Source organism: Ovis canadensis, chromosome 1 (genome assembly GCF_042477335.2).
Source record: "Ovis canadensis isolate MfBH-ARS-UI-01 breed Bighorn chromosome 1, ARS-UI_OviCan_v2, whole genome shotgun sequence".
NCBI classification, from domain to species: Eukaryota; Metazoa; Chordata; class Mammalia; order Artiodactyla; family Bovidae; genus Ovis; species Ovis canadensis.
This window is the reverse complement of record NC_091245.1, coordinates 38,040,293-38,057,684: the sequence shown is the minus strand read 5'-3', so window position 1 is coordinate 38,057,684 and position 17,392 is coordinate 38,040,293. Positions and strand designations below refer to the sequence as shown.

General features: G+C 42.0%; 1 long non-coding RNA gene across 1 annotated transcript; it reads right to left on the bottom strand.

Moving 5' to 3' along the window:
• Positions 1 to 2,946: 2,946 nt before the first annotated feature.
• On the bottom strand, positions 2,947 to 16,677 carry LOC138442223 (uncharacterized). The gene is made up of 3 exons (XR_011257577.1): positions 15,824 to 16,677; positions 15,137 to 15,217; positions 2,947 to 5,428 (listed from the first exon to the last, which is right to left on the bottom strand). It is a non-coding gene; the product is annotated as an uncharacterized lncRNA (long non-coding RNA).
• Between the last annotated feature and the right edge of the window lie 715 nt (positions 16,678 to 17,392).

Genomic DNA, 17,392 nt, shown 5'->3' with positions numbered 1-17,392 from the left:
ATGTCCAGTTCTAACTGTTGCTTCCTGACTTGTATATCAGTTTCTCAAGAGGCAGGTCAGGTGGTCTGGTATTCCCATCTCTTTCAGAATTGTCCGCAGTTTATTGTGATCCACACAGTCAAAGGCTTTGGCATAGTCAATAAAGCAGAAAGAGACGTTTTTCTGGAATTCTCTTGCTTTTTCCATCATCCAGCGGATGTTGGCAATTTGATCTCTGGTTCCTCTGCCTTTTCTAAAACCAGCTTGAACATCTGGGAGTTCACGATTCACGTATTGCTGAAGCCTGGCTTGCAGAATTTTGATCATTACTTTACTAGCATGTGAGATGAGTGCAACTGAGCATTCTTGGCATTGCCTTTCTTTGGGATTGGAATGAAAACTGACCTTTTCCAGTCCTGTGGCTACTGTTGAGCTTTCCAAATTTGCTGGCATATTGAGTGCAGCACTTTCACAGCATCATGTTTCAGGATTTGAAATAGCTCAACTGGAATTCCGTCACCTTCAATAGCTTTGTTCTTAGCAATGCTTTCTAAGGCCCACTTGACTTCACATTCTGGGATGCCTGGCTCTAGGTGAGTGATCACACCATCATGATTATCTTGGTCGTGAAGATCTTTTTTGTACAGTTCTTCTGTGTATTCTTGCAGCCCCTTCTTAACTTCTTCTTCTGTTAGGTCTATACCATTTCTGTCCTTTATCAAGCCTATCTTTGCATGAAATGTTCCCTTGGTGTCTCTAATTTTCTTGAAGAGCTCTCTCGTCTTTCCCATTCTGTTGTTTTCCTCTATTTCTTTGCATTGATCGATGAGGGAGGCTTTCTTATCTATCCTTGCTATTCTTTGGAACTCTGCATTCAGATGCTTATATCTCTCCTTTTCTCCTTTGCTTTTCACAGCTATTTGTAAGGCCTCCCCAGACAGCCATTTTACTGTTTTGCATTTCTTTTCCATGGATGGTCTTGATCCCTTGTCTCCTGTACAATGTCATGAACCTCCGTGCATAGTTCATGAGACACTCTATTTATCAGATCTAGTCCCTTAGATCTATTTCTCACTTCCACTGTATAATCATAAGGGATTTGATTTAGATCTCACTCATTAGTCTATGATATTACCCAGCCCACAAAAACTAATCACTCATATATCTTGGGATCTCTCACCTTCTGAGATGGCTCACACTCTGTGGAGTGTATTTCTCCCATGGCCACTCTCAAAGTCTGTGACAAACCACATTCTGTCTATGGAATATGTATCTCTCTAAATAAACTTGCTTTCACTTTACTATGTTTGCTCTTGAACTTTTTGTGTGTGAAGCCAAGAATCCACACCTGGCTGCCTATTTCAGAGACTTGCCTGAGACCTAGGATGTGACCACCTTCTCTCGTTGTTTCCTTCTTAATGAAACAAACTGAAAACAGGAGCTACATCTGAAGTTATCAAGGTTACTATGAGGAATCAAAGGAGGACCTAAGAGGATCTAAAGAACCTCTTGATAATGGAGAAAGAGGAGAGTGAAAAAGCTGAGTTAAAACTCACCATTAAAAAAATGAAGATCATGGCGTCTGGTCCCATCACTTCATGGCAAATAGATGGGGGAAAAAAAGGAAACAGTGACTTTATTTTCTTGCTCCAAAATCACTGCAGGCGGTGACTGCAGCCATGAAATTTAAAAACGCTTCCTCCTTTAAAGAAAAGCCATGACAAACCTAGACAGCATATTAAAAAGCAGAGACATTACTTTGCCAAAGGTCTGTCTAGTCAAAGCTATGGTTTGTCCAGTAGTCATGTACAGATGTGAGAGTTGGACCATAAGGAAGGCTGAGCAGGTCTGTCTAGTCAAAGCTATGGTTTTTCCAGTAGTCATGTACAGATGTGAGAGTTGGGCCATAAGGAAGGCTGAACATGGAAGAACTGATGCTTTTGAACTGTGGTGCTGGAGAAGACACTTGAGAGTTCCTTGCACTGCAAGGAAATCAAACTAGGCAATTCTAAAGGAAATCAACCCTGAATATTCATTGGAGGGGTTGATGCTGAAACTCTAATACTTTGACCACCGGATGCAAAGAGCTGACTCATTGGAAGAGACCCTGATGTTGGGAAAGATTGAAGGCAGGAGGAGAAGGGGACAATAGAGGATGAGATTGTTGGATGGCATCACCTACTCAGTGGACATAAGTCTGAGCAGACTCTGGGAGCCAGAGAAGGGCAGAGAAGTCTGGTGCACTGCAGTCCATGAGGTCACACAGAGTCAGACATGACTGAGTGACTGAATAACAATGAGGAAGCAACCAGCAAAATCCGCCAGATAGAATCTTCAACAGTGCTTCCATGTTTTAATGATTGGGGGAATGAGAAGCTGTACTAGTTTAGCAAATGGAGAGAATTGTGTGCCCCTTATTTTGATCCTAGCTTGAATAAACTAATTGTAGAAGGGCAGGAAATTTTTAATATGGACTGAGTATTCAATATTAGAGAATATGAAATTATTAACTGGGACAAAAATTTTGGATTTTTTAAAAGAAAACACCCATATATTTTTAGAGACTGAAGTTTTTAAGGGTGAAGTGGCATCATGTCTGGAATTTACTTTCATGCATTGGGGAAGGAAATGGCAACCTACTCGAGTGTTCTTGCTTGGTGAATCCCAGGGACGGGGAAGCCTGGTGGACTGCCGTCTATGGGGTCACACAGAGTTGGACACGACTGAAACGACTTAGCAGCAGCAGCAGCATTTTAGAAAAAAGAGCAGAAATATATGAAAAAAATGAAGAATATGCTTGTTCTGAATCTGGCTAATGGATATGAGTGTTTATCCTATTTTATGCTTGAAAGTGCTCCAAATCATTAAAGAAAACCACTGAACTCTCCCAACAGAAACACAGGTTATTACTGAACCAAACTCGAGTTTGCTTATCCAAATGAGCAAAGTCAATCTACTGACATAGGGTTGTGGTAAAGTAAAGTTCAATATTTATTTGCAGGATGCCAAGCAGGAGAATGGGCAAATAATGCTTAGAGGACCTGAACTCTTCAGTGGCTTTCAGGCAAGGGTTTTTAAAGACTAAAATTAAGAGTAAGGGTCTTAAGCATGTGATTAGCTCATGGATTCTTCTGATTGGTTGGGTGTTAAGCAACAAAGTGATATCTGGCGTCTTGATCATCATTCTTCTGGCTCCAATTTGTTTGGGTCACCTTGGCTGAGGTCAACAGGTTTCATCATGTGGTACTGGCTCTGTAAAACAACTCAAAAATATGTTGCATCTGATTGTTATCTGTATGCCTTGAGGAAGAACTAGGAGTCTTGTTGACTCTGTTTCATGGTTAAACTTTTCTAGCTTGATTGCTTTTCCTTTATTTCTACATTTACTCATTTCTATAATCATCAACTGCTTGAGTCTGCTCTTTAGAACTCTGGGAAGACTTAAAAATCTAAAGATTTTTCTACAGACAAGACGTAGCGACAAGAGAGGATTGTACCCAGGAAGGTCCTACAGGGTCCTGCTCAGTTTCAGGTCCCTCTGCTCTTTGATACTCCTCAATCCAGAGGGGAACGGGGCGATGACCGCTCTGGCTACTTCCTGCTGAACAAGGGCGACGTTGATTCTCCAGGATTAGAGGAGCAAAAGTCTTGGACCTTCTTCTCAAAGAATTCTCGAGTCCCAGGCCTAGTGTCAATATTTTGCACCATGAAAACATGATCTCTCTTTTTGACCACTTTGTTATACCATCTGAACAAATATTTGAAAATTAATAACCCTATTACAAACGGATGATGATCAATGGAACTTTGTAACAGTACTCAAAAGAGTCCCCGTATTCCAGATGGCAACCAGGAAAATAATTTTTGGTGTGTATTCTATTTATGTACATCCTATAACTAGGTAGCCTTTTGAATTATCCAGTTTATTCAGATTTCAACTTCTCCAGAGGTATTGATGTATGTACAGCATGTGGTATGAGCCACTGCACATACTTTTCCTTGTTTTGCCAATAGGAAATCACAGGCTATTCCATTATCTAGGACCACATGAGTTCAAAGATAGTTGTTCGGCTGGAATACTTTAAGCTGTGTCCTCAGCAATTTGGCAGATTTCCCAATTGTGGTAGCTAGATTATGAATCATATCTCTATTGATATAAACTCTGGCAGTCGGTGTGAGGTTGCCAAAAATGCTTTGTCCTATATTGTCCTAATACCCAGATGATATCTCTCTTCTAAGACGCAGGTTTGAGTTAGAGAGGGAAGTAACGCTCTTAAGGCTGTGCACAGAAAAAGGGATCCTAAAATGTCCCAGTAGGCATGACCCTTCCATTTGCCAGCTGTCTAAACAGCGATGTGCCCATCCCCGTGTAGGTGAGTCACTCCCTGTGCCACAGACAAAGATATATCCTGGAGGGGAGCATGTTATACCTCCCAAGGTAGTGTCATTGATTCTTTCATTTTGGGGGAGTTCAGAGATTATGTTATCAAGCCATGGGTGAGAGCCACTGCAAGCTTTCCATAGTCCATTTACGTGATACCCAACTTGTTTGGCTCTCTGACACAAATTAGTGTCATTTTTAGACTTTACACATTTGTCAATTGTACATTTCAGGGGATTTTGTTCATCACATTTCTTCAGAATAAATTTGAGGGACCGAGGGGGACCAGTAGTAACTTTTCCTCCAATGGAAATTACCTCAGACAGGTTGAAACAAGGGACTGGAATACTGTGATGTCCCTTGGTTAGCTGAACTTGCCATGTGACACCTGAAGGAGGATGATTATAGAAGGTCATGGGGCCTGGAACAGTATCAAAATCTGTTACAGGAACCACCGATGGGATATATTGCTCATGGATGGTTTGAGATTTCAAATGACACTTCACACAATCATTTAAATTCCCACCTCTGGCTTTGTTATGATATAACCTAGCTTCCTTCCAGGAAGTGGCAGACACCAGTGGAATGAAACAGTAAAGGAAAACAAGAGCCATCATTATAGTTGGGGCCAACAGCTTGTATAGGAAAATAGCACTGGTGCTCAACTTTGGTACTAACCCTATTATCACAAGGCTTAAACTAAAATAAAGGAAGGTTTAAGTATCTCCTATTATCAGTATCACAACAAATTACAGATTTGCTTGACTATGATATAATCACAGGTAAAATGATTAGATGAAGTGGCAAACAAAAGGATAAAAGCAAGTAATAAACCAGAAAAATGCTCTAGTCAATTGTAAATGTTATAATGGATGGCCACTAGTCATTCACTAGTTATCTAAGATACTTTCTCTGTTTTTAACTGAAGCCCTAGTCCAGACTTGCAGCAAGGAGTACTGGCTTCAGCTGGCTTTGTTGTTGTCTTTTCTGTAACTTCTGAGGGCTATGAATTTGTTGCTGGGTCAGAAGCCAGTTTCACCCGTATGCAATGGATCCACGGTTTGATTCCTGTCAATTTAACAGAAGAGTGAGTTAGTAAGTAGTAGAACCTAAGTCCTCACCCACCAGGGCTGAATTTGGCTGTTGGGTATACATCTTTCCATGTTATTAGGAACACCCAGTCTCCAGGTCTAAAATGCTGGAGGGGGACATCTGTGGGAAACATCACTTTACTAGTAGCATTTAAAGAAATAGCATTTAAAACTAACCCCAGCATACGCACATAACTTACAGTGTCTAGTTCTTTTACCTTTTGATCACATGCCTGATCATAAAACTGCTTAGAATAGAGCATACAGTATTTCGTAAGGAGTCAATTGGCGTCTACTTCTAGGATCCACTCTAAGCAATGCAAGGAGTAACACTCTTTCCCAGGTTAATTCTTGACAGATTTTAGCTATCTTCCTCTTTAGAGTATGTTTCTAGTTGATCGTAGCCTCCAAAATGCATGCAAATTCCATTTAATCCAAATTTTTTATATACCTACTGATTCACATTAGCAATTAAGATACCTCTCTTATTACTCTGAATTTATTGAGCTCGGTAACCCAAATCTAGGAATTATCTCATAGAGCAAGACCTTTACTACTTCTGGAACTTCTTCAATCCAGCAAGAGAATGATTCTAAGCAGACTGTAAACGTGCCTGCCATCACTAGTAAGTAAAGTTTCCTTTTACTTTAGGCATGATTGTAAAGTCTACTTGCCAATCTTTCTCAAGCACTTCCCTCTAGCCTGGACTCTGTGCAGGATGGGGGAGTCCTCATCTTGAAATTAGTGTTAGTGCAAAGCATGCACTTCTGTAATACTCTTTGAATTGTCCTCGCATATTTGGTCTTTCAATGTAGTCCTGTATCCACTGGATGCCATTAATGGGGGCTCATGTACATTGCTCCAGTTACTTTCTCCATTAGATAATCATGAATTAAAACCACTCCTTGGTCATTTATCATTTGATCCTAAATGGGAAAGGTCATATCCCCATTCTCCTGATATTTCGAGGTTCTCAGGTGAGTGTGTAAGTGTGTTAGCTGCTCAGTTGTGTCCAACTCTTTGTTGACCCCATCCACTAGGCTTCTCTGTCCATGGAATTCTCCAGGCAACAATGTTGGAGTGGGTAGCCATTCCTTTCTCCAGGGGATCTTCCTGACCCAGGGATCAAACCTGGGTCTACTGCCTTTCAGGCAGATTCTTTACTGTCTGAGCCACTAGGGTATGTGGGGCTAAATTAACAGGGCTATAACCAAAGGCGCTTTGTCCTGAAGGCTGTTCTAGCAGCTTGGTCAGCTATGTTGTTCCTTTTCAAAACAAAATAGTCAAATCTCGGATGTCTTGGGCAATGAACAAATTACCACTTCCTTTGGCTTGAGCACTGTGTCTAACAGTTTCAAAATTTCTTTGGCATGTTTGATTTCTTTTCTTTCAAAAGTGAGCAATCTCTCTTTCCAAATTACTCTATGTATGTTTATAACTGAAAAGCCATATTTCGAGTCAGTATAGACGTTGATTTTTTACCTTCACTGAGATGTAAAGGTCAAGTAAGGGCAATAATTTTAGCTTTTGGGGCAGAGATACATGATGACAAAGCTTCCACTCCTAGGATCTCCTGCAAGGTTACCACTGCAAGAATTATAATCAGATCCAAGCACCTGCTCAATGATATGACAATAATCATTCATGTGCCTCTGGGCCACCCAAAGGGGTCGGGAGCAGAGTGGCTGGATTCAAGGAGGACACAGTCTTTGGGGTCACATTAGAATTACCAAGTAAAATTATCTGATACCCTCCCAAGTGGTCTAAAGTGAGACAATATCCACTCTTTTGTCCCAACAGTGGCAACACACCGTGGGATGTACACACCATGGCTGGCTATCCTGGAGTGAATTCCTCTGCTTCTTGCAACAAATCTAGAGTAGCAGCTATAACTCTCAAATACATCTGGATTACACTGTCCAAAGCCTTTGTGAAATAGGATACTGGGCATTTCGTCGACTGTGCGTCAGTACCTCTAGTCTCACGGTGCTGTACTTAGCCGCTCAGTCATCTGACTCTCTGTGACCCCATGAACGGTAGCCCACCAGGCTCCTCTGCCCATTGGGATTCTCCAGGCAAGAATACTGGAGTGGGTTGCCATGCCCTCCTCCAGAGAATCTTCCCAACCCAGGGGTCGAACCCAGGTCTCCTGCATCGAAGGAGAATTCTTTACCATCTGAGCTACCAGGGAAGCCCAAGAATACTGGAGTGGATAGCCTATCCCTTCTTCAGGGGATCTTCCAGACCCAGGATTCGAACCAAGGTCTCCTGTATTCTAGGTGGATTCTGTACAAGCTGAGCTGCCAGGGAAGCCCCTCCAGTCTCACTACCTGTCTTTTATGTTTAAAAGGATCAAGTGACTTTTTCAAATATGGCAAACACAGAACAGGAGCACTCCGTAGTTTTTTCTTCATTGTTAGGAAAGTCCCTTGACATTCTCCAGTTCCCACTAAGGCATTATTGTCAGTCCCTTTTAGGGTCTCATACAACTGTTTAACTATTAGCTTAAGCTGGCGATCCAAGTGCAGCAGAATCTTGCCATTCCAGGAACCGATGCAACTGCCTTTGGTAGTGGTCACCACACCCTGGCTGCTGTCTCTTGGCAGTCCTGGAGCCAGTTCCTTTGGCCTTTTCCCAGTTTGGATCCCAGATATTTCACTGACGTTTGGGAAATTTGGGCCTTTTTCCAAGAGATTTTATAGACTCATTTGGCCAGACAGTTCAAAGTAGTCCCAGTGTTTTCACCTGTGTTCTTTGTATTGCCAACTGTGAAGGGATCATCCACAAATCTAAGCAGAGCTCCCTCCTGTAGCTGGAGCTCCCTTATATCTTTAGCTAGCACTTTCCCGAACACCGTGAAGGCGTTTTTAAGTCCTTGCAATACTGCCCAGCAGTATTGCTGCTTGCTTTGGTTTCTAGATCTTCCCAACAAATACAAATAACTCTTGGGATTCAGGACTCAAAATAACACAGAAAAAAGACCTCTGCTAAGTCTAATGAAAGTTTCCAGATAAGATGATCAGAAGAATATAGGGATTTGGGACTACAGGGTGAATATCTTTCACTATCTGATTTATAAACCAGTAGTTCTCAGTGCCAGGCTTCTTAAAGGCAGGATGGGAGTATTATATAGTGACGGAGGGAATCCAATAAGCAAGTATTTCAAAATGCCAATCCAGCCTTGGGCTGGATCCCTGTTTTGCTTGCTCCTTTAAGGGATATTGCCTTAAACTCAGAGCCTGAGTGTCCAGCTTCAGTTTCACCTTAACTGCTATGGCCATCCAGACTCTTCCTGCCCATCTATCACCCCATGCTCCCAGGCATCCCTGCTGTGAGATGTCTTCAGGGACGCTGGTGGTGACTCCTCCATCCCTTGACAGGAAGGCTAGCTGCAAGGCACAAACTTGTTCCAGTGGTACCTTTATATCCAGTGTTTTAGGGGTGAAAGTCACTTTAGCATTTAATTTAATTAAAAAATCTTGCCCCAGCAACGCAACTGGGCACTTTGGCATGTACAAAAAAAAGCTGTGTTTTAGATTAGGAGCCTCAGTCTGACAGTCTGGGGATTGCAAAAACAGTTTTTGGAGAGGCTTTCTAGATAATCCTCTTGTCAAGGTGATTTTCTGGGCTAACTCTTTGGTCCAACTCCTTGCGAATCCATTGTTCTAAACGGAGCAAGTGGCTCCACTACCAGTCAGAGAGACAATCTATTTCCCACAAAAGGGTTACCCAGGGCTCCTGATGGGAAACTATTTCCCCAAGCAGAGTCCCCTCAGAGAATCCTCTGTCACTCTCTCTTGTTTCCAGCATGAACAATGCTTTTTCCTCCTCTTCCAGTTTCTTTTGTAAGCTGAGGCAGACTTTCTTTCAGTTGCCTTCTTGTCTTAAAGTAAGGACTGCTGCCAACCCACTTTTACATGTCTCATTGGTGGGCTTTTTTCTGTGGGTCACCCTTCACTCTCTTGGTTCTCTGGGTGTTACTCTCTGCTCAAATTTTTGTCTCCCCTTTCTCCACTGAGTGTCACTGCCAAAAGGGACTTTTGCTGCTTCGTTTCATGGGTCTCTTTTCATCTTATATTCCCTCCCAACTGTAAAACACTGAAAGCAGTTTCTACCAAATGACATAACAACAGGCCAAAAAGTCCTTATGTTTTCTGCAACTGGGGCACTCTAAGTCACAAAGTCCGATTAACTAATTTGAAATTCTCTGGATTATCTGGATCCACATTTGCATATTGGAGATATGCCCTGTACATTCTCTTCCAAAACCTCAGGGTTTTCCTGTGGCTCTTTGCACAGTCCTTGCACCTTATGAAATTTCCAATATTGGTTCTCCCTTTTGGAGCCCTATCATGATGCACTCCTTGTAATGCTCAATTCCAACTTTATCTCCCAGGTTACTCTCCTTCCAGCCTGGATCTATGATGGGAATTGCTTTTGCTGCTGGTGCTGTGACGGGTTTGCCAGGGGCAGCAACATGCATTCTACCTACCTCTTCTCTAGCCTTTTCCATTGGGTTCACAAGTTTGTTCAGGGTTTTCCATAACATTGTACAGAAAAACACAGATGAATTTTTTAGTCAACACAATAGTTCCATCCTCTTCTCTTCCTCAGCCAACAGAGTGGTTAGCAAACTTTGATATCAGCCCAACTGGGTTGGCAAAGATGAAAGAGAATGAATTTTCCATCCTGGTAGTGTCATCCCAGTAGGTTGGCATATTATTTTTGCAATTCAACATGTCTGAGGTTGAAAAGGGAGAGTGGATCCACATGAATCCTGCTGGATGATCTTGGGCATTTATTCCTCCAGTGTGAATCTGCCTCAGTGGGAATCACCCTGAATAAACACTAGTGGTTCCCTGACCAAAATGGAAGCTGTGTTGGGTATGAGAGGAAGACAACCTCTCCTTCCTCAGCTCCTGCCAGAGCAGGTGAGAATGAATTGGCTACTGTGGGATCTATGGCTCCAGCCCCTGCTTCCTCATTTTGCCCACCATACAAAGGCAGTTGTGATGGATATCTAGAAGCATTTATTTGTTGAATTAATTCCCCATCTCTTGATTCCTGAGAATAGGGTAAACCTTTTAAAGTCTCCTTATTGGAGGAAATTTCTTCTGTATCACAATTCCATGCATGCTACATTTTTCTCTAAATAGGCTCACTAGGAATCAATAGCATAAGGGCTGTACATAAGAAGCATCCTCCTGTTTTCCTCCCCTTTCACAAAATAGTTCTGGTTCAAAGACCGTGTTATAATTTAGAGAGCCATTAGGGAGCAGTGTTCTCCAGATCTTAAGATGTCCTGAGGCTAAACAGTGTTACAATGGAATACCATTTTTTCTCCTTTTCCGAGGTGCTTAACTAAAAATTTTCCAATTCTGCAAAATATACCCTGAAGGGCTACAAGATGGAGCAGAGCTTGACTACCCATCTTTGTTGTACACAGCTGGTACTATCAAACATAAGAAAGCAAGCAAGCACACAAACACAAAGCATCTCTCAGGGTTACAGTTTCCTTAGTCCAATACAGAAAATCCCACAAATCAATATCCCACCACAGACAGAGCCAAGTGGCGAAATGAATATCTTGGTGTCATCATACATGAGCCCTTCTACTAAGCAGAAATGTCTTAAGTAAGTGTCTTGTTTCCTTCACCATGAAAGCACCAAGGGCCATTGACCCCCAACTGGTGGCAGATGCTCTGGGTTGTCCCTGAGACAAAGGTGTTCAGGAAGCTGCTGGACAGAATCTCAGAGCCCTCTCCTGCCAGGAGCCAATGTGCCACAAAGACACCCACCTGGGGTGATGGTCTTTTCATGGTCACCAAAATTGTTACATGATTGAACTTAGGTTCACTCGCACCAAATTCAGTCTATTGACACCATGTCTTGGTGAAGGAAAAGTACAGTGTTGATTTTCAGGGCACCAAGCAAGGAGTTCAGGTCCTTTGAGCATTAGCTGCCTATTCTCCTTGCTTGGTGCCCTGCAAATAGATGTTGCACTTTCCTTATGACCCAGTGTCAGTAGATTGGCTGCTGTGCATCAGGTGAGTGAAATCAAGTTCAGTTCAGCAACAAGACGGCTCTATATGTCCTACAAATAGTGTTAAAGCAAACCACCAAAGAAAACTGGAAATAAGAGCAAAATTGTACATATAAATGCTGACAAAATTAAAGCATGAAGAAGCTAACACTGACCAATAAACATAACTCAGGTCAAAAGTATGAAATGAAGCAAAGAAAAATTTTCAGTTATGGTAATGCACAAATATAAATATCTTTGTACCCTAAACAACATGGCTAAATCAAAACCAAGAGAAGAAAAGACAAAAGGCTGAGATAAAAGTAGAAATTTAAAAGAAAACTGTTAAGAATAAAATCAAAACACAAGTAAGCATTTTCCTTAGAAAAAATTACAGTGTACAAAACTGAGCATGAAAAAGGACCCAATGTGAGGCTATTAAAAGATAAATTTGCAAATGTAGGGTAATAAATTTTTAAAATTGAAATAAATGATATTATGGCAAAACTAAAATAATCAAATAGTGATCCAAAAGGTAAAAACAAACACATAATTTTCATCAGATGAATATAAAGAAAAATTAATACAATGTTCAAGATTTTAAATAGCGTCCATGTGCAGAACAGTCCATTTAACAATACAGAACAGACAACTGTCATTAAAGAGTTGTAAACAGCAAAAAAGCTAAAACAGGAAAGTACTTTGCAGAAAAGACAATAACAAATTCTAAACCACCACAAAAATCCTTCATGTTTCTTATAATAAAATTTTGTGTAAATTGATAAACTAAATTTTTTAAAAAGGAGAATTGAAAGCAATGAGTACTAAACATGGTAAGCTGCCCAAGCCCAGGAGTTGAGGGCAGAGTGTAAAAAAATGGCATCACTATCGCCTATCTGAACTGGGAATAGTTATGACTTTTTAGGAACTTGGAAGACCTAATAAAATCAGAAATAATAACATATACTCTCCCCTTGAAAAGCTATCCCAGGAGTGAAACAACCAGGACTTAACAAAATGTTCAGTCCTGGGTTTTTCATGACAAAGACTCAGAAAATAATGCCCTTTAATAAGAGAAGGATTGAGCCAAAGGAGCTCAGTGCCCACTGAGAAGTCAGAGTGGCTACTGGACACTACACCAGAGATGCAATGCCCTGGTTAAGGATGTCCTGGATATGTTAGAGGAAAAAACAAGCTGCAGGTAACATGGCTATTATGAACCCATTATAAAACCATAGAAATTAGAATAGACAGTAAATTGATTAAAATATGCTCAATTTTATTAGTCAGGGGAATGTTACCAAAACTGGTTCCATGGTTGGAGAAAACTGATGATGGCCAGTGCTGGGCCAAATATCCCTCCTCTCCACCTTCAAAGGAGCTGCAGGAACTGTTAGACTTTTCAGGCAATTAAAATGTGAAAAGTACACTGCTAAGTTACTTCAGTCGTGTCCGACTCTGTGCGACCCCATAGACGACAGCCCACCAGGCTCCCCGTCCCTGGGATTCTCCAGGCAAGAACACTGGAGTGGGTTACCATTTCTTTCTCCAATGCATGAAAGTGAAAAGTGAAAGGGAAGTCGTTCAGTCGTGTCAGACTCTGTGCAACCCCATGGACTGCAGCTCACCAGGCTCCTCTGTCCATAGGATTTTCCAAGCAAGAGTACTGGAGTGGGATGCTATTGCCTTCTCCGAAAAGTACACAGTAATGCCAAACTCTGGGTGGTCACAAAGAATGGGGTGGGAATATGATCTGTTCTGTCTCTAGCTAAAAGGAAGTCCACAAAACTGCCAGCAAACTCGGGGCGGGGGGTGGGAAGCACCCGTTCTGAAAAGTTAATTCAGCATGAAAGAAATGCAGGTAGACAACAAACATATGAAATGATGGCAGTCACAAGCCAAGAAAATGCAAATCAAAACAAGCTGTTTTCCATCCCTGATTAAGAGGAAATTGGTTTATGGTGGCGCAGTCTCTCAGGAAGGCCAGGTGAGTCTGGAACTGAAGACTGCGAAACAGAGCCAAATTCAACCTACAATTTGCTCTATTCATTGTACACAATCATGCAGGCACCATAAGTTAGTCATGTGAGTAAGAAAGAGTGGTGCCCCTCCCACTCCATCCTGGGAAATGAGTCTCAGGACTAGTGTGAGCAGGAAGTCACAGAGCCTCCACCTGCATGGGCTCAGTCCCCAGACAAGAGCCTTCTAGCTGCTCAGTTCAGTGGTCTCATTTTAAGGAGTAATAGGGAGTAACAGTTAAGCCCCAAGTGATCTTGTCTCCATCAGTTGCTCCTGTTCCAGTGAAGTCAAACCTTGGCCCTTAGCAAACAAATTCCTTACCCATATTAACACTCAGTATGTCACATTTAAATATTCAGTCTAACATCCGATGTTTAAAAGCAGTCTTCGTGGAGGCTCACATTGGCCACTGTTACTCCATTTTGAACTACTTAACATAGCATATTGTCACATAAGATGAGTAGGAATAGAACGATTAAATGTCACATTGAAACAGTTATGCCCTCCCCCTCCCCTATATCTTTGGTGTGTTTATTGCCAAATATTTCTAGTCTTTCTTGTTTCCTGTCTCCAGAGTTCACCCTCCTGTTGTATATTGTTAGAGCAAGTTCCTTAGAACATAAATCAGCACTCATTACTTCACGGATTAAAAGCTTCTTGAGTCTTTCTGTGCTAAACCCCTTTTGATGTCACTCCAAGCCTGACTTGAACCTTGCCAAGTTTGCTCCAGACTCGGTGTTTAAACCTTGCTGTCCATATTGATTTAGGGGTTCTGAACCCAGAGTGGGTAGAATTTTAAGGTGTCTAGGATCTCTGGCAGGAAAGACTGGAATTTTCATTCATATCTGAGTGGATTTTAGCATGGTACAGTTATCAAAATAATAATTTGAGATACAGAATATGTGAGCTTCTTAACCTATTATTTAACAAGATTGGCAGATCTAAACTAATTTTGAATTTTGACAAAGTATAAGACTGTGTTTCATAATACCTGCAAAACTGTAACATGAAATGAAAAAAGCTATGATTTCTAGTGGTGACAAAGTCATGGTTCTACTAATAACATCAGACCACCAAAGCTCCAGGTTAAGGATCCCCACCCTAAACTCATTCCTCATCAGTCCAAAAGGTCAGTTTCCCTGATTCACTAAAATATGTGTGCTCCCACACCCCCTCCACTCCTCCATTTACCAAGACACTCAACTATCAAGTCTTAGCTGCTGCTAAAGAAAAACCACAAGCCCAAAATGGCATCACTTATGTTAAAGCCCAGACACCAATCCTAGACTCCACACTTGACTTACATGCAGTTTCCACCTTTCCCAGAAATGTAATCTTAGCCAACGGGATTGGAATTTTCTGATTGGCACCAAGGAGATAATCTGTCCTGTGGGCCTTCTCCATAGCCTGTACCCAGAAGAAAAAGCTGTCTGCATGATGAAACTGCCATTCTTTTCCCTCAAAAGATGTCCTGGCCTAAAACTAATCTTTTCTTTCCCTAAGGGCTCCCTGCCCCACCCTTCTTCTTATCAAAAACCTTCCATTTGTGGAAAGTCTGTGAGCTAGTCCCTTCTAGTTGCTAGAGGGGATGCTCCCCAATTTGACCTTCAAATTGGCTGAATTGTGTTTTTTACCACTGCTCACCCACAGAGGTCCTTGTCCTGGAAGGAGGATGAGTTTTCTGCACAGCAGAACTTGGTCTCCTGTGCAGCTGTGTCTCAGGGCCTGGAATTCAAGCAAATCACATGACATATTACTAGAATTCAAAGTTTAAGGTTTAGTAGTAGAAAAGCAACCCATTTTGTACTCAGGGGGAAAAGCAAGTTACTTTTCTAGTTATGTGTGTTCTTAAATTTATATGATCATAACAGTAAACATTATTCCTTTGGTTGTTAGAAAAAGAACTTAAATCAATCTTCTAACAATGAAGGAAATGGAGAAAAAGTGACTACTTCCAAATCTATCCCCAGTCAGAAATACTCTGAAGAAATAGATAGAGGATATAGTTCACCCCTCACATCGAGGGACTAGGAGAGACAGAATCAAAAGTCTGGGTCCCTAAGCTCCAAAGCTCTCACTTATACCATTGCTTCCAAAGACACTGCCAATTTCACCTCCCAACCTTTAAAGCAAATACTTTAGTCTTTCCTCATTTCCTCCTGGTCTCCATTTTCTCCTCTTGTGGCACTACTATTTTAATATCCCCAATTTCAGAGTAACGGAGGCCTAGGAAGGTGCCTTTCTCATGAGCCAGTGAGAGACAGAGCAGGTCGTAAAGCGAGGGGGCCAGGACAGCACCCACCCCATGCCCCACACTTCTACCAGTCTTACCTGGAGAGGGGCTCCAGCCCTAGGACATAGCCCTGAGCAGAGTGAGGAAGGAGGCTGGAGGGCTGACCTAGTCTTTTGTTGGCTCCTCCTTCCCCTTGCAGAGTTTGCAAATCTCTAGGACCAATTCCTTTTCAATCCCACCCCTTTGCTGCCTCTTCAGTTCAGTTCAGTTCAGTCGCTCAGTCGTGTCCGACTCTTTGCGACCCCATGAATCGCAGCACGCCAGGCCTCCCTCTCCATCACCAACTTCTGGAGTTCACTCAGACTCACGTCCATTGAGTCAGTGATGCCATCCAGCCATCTCATCCTCTGCCATCCCCTTCTCCTCCTGCCCCCAATCCCTCCCAGCATCACAGTCTTTTCCAGTGAGTCAACCCTTCGCATGAGGTGGCCAAAGTACTGGAGTTGCAGCTTTAGCATCATTCCTTCCAAAGAAACCCCAGGGTTGATCTCCTTCAGAATGGACTGGTTGGATCTCCTTGCAGGCCAAGGGACTCTCAAGAGTCATCTCCAACACCACAGTTCAAAAACATCAATTCTTCGGCATTCAGCCTTCTTCACAGTCCAACTCTCACATCCATACCTGACCACTGGAAAAACCATATCCTTGACTAGACGGACCTTAGATGCCAAAGTAATGTCTCTGCTTTTGAATATGCTATCTAGGTTGGTCATAACTTTTCTTCCAAGGAGTAAGCATTTTTTAATTTCATGGCTACAGTCACCATCTGCAGTGATCTGGAGCCCAACAAAGTAAAGTCTGACACTGTTCCCACTTTTTCCTCATCTATTTCCCATGAAGTGATGGGACCAGATGCCATGATCTTCATTTTCCGAATGTTCAGCTTTAAGCCAACTTTTTCACTCTCCTCTTTCACTTTCATCAAGAGGCTTTTTAGTTCCTCTTCACTTTCTGCCATAAGAGTGGTGTCATTTGCATATCTGAGCTTATTGATATTTCTCCTGAAAATCTTGATTCCAGCTTGTGTTTCTTCCAGTCCAGCATTTCTCATGATGTACTCTGCATATAAGTTAAATAAGCAGGGTAACAATATATAGCCTTGACGTACTCCTTTTCCTATTTGGAACCAGTCTGTTGTTCCATGTCCAGTTCTAACTGTTGCTTCCTGACCTGCATACAGATTTCCCAAGAGGCAGGTCAGGTGGTCTGGTATTCCCATCTCTCTCAGTATTGTCCACAGTTTATTGTGATCCACACAGTCAAAGGCTTTGGCATAGTCAATAAAGCAGAAAGAGATGTTTTTCTGGAACTCTCTTGCTTTTTCCGTGATCCAGCAGATGTTGGCAATTTGATCTCTGGTTCCTCTGCCTTTTCTAAAACCAGCTTGAACATCAGGAAGTTCATGGTTCACGTATCGCTAAAGGCTGGCTTGGAGGATTTTGAGCATTACTTTACTAGCATGTGAGATGAGTGCAATTGTGTGGTAGTTTGAGCATTCTTTGGCATTGCCTTTCTTTGGGATTGGAATGAAAACTGACCTTTTCCAGTCCTGTGGCCTCTGTTGAGTTTTCCAAATTTGCTGGCATATTGAGTGCAACACTTTCACA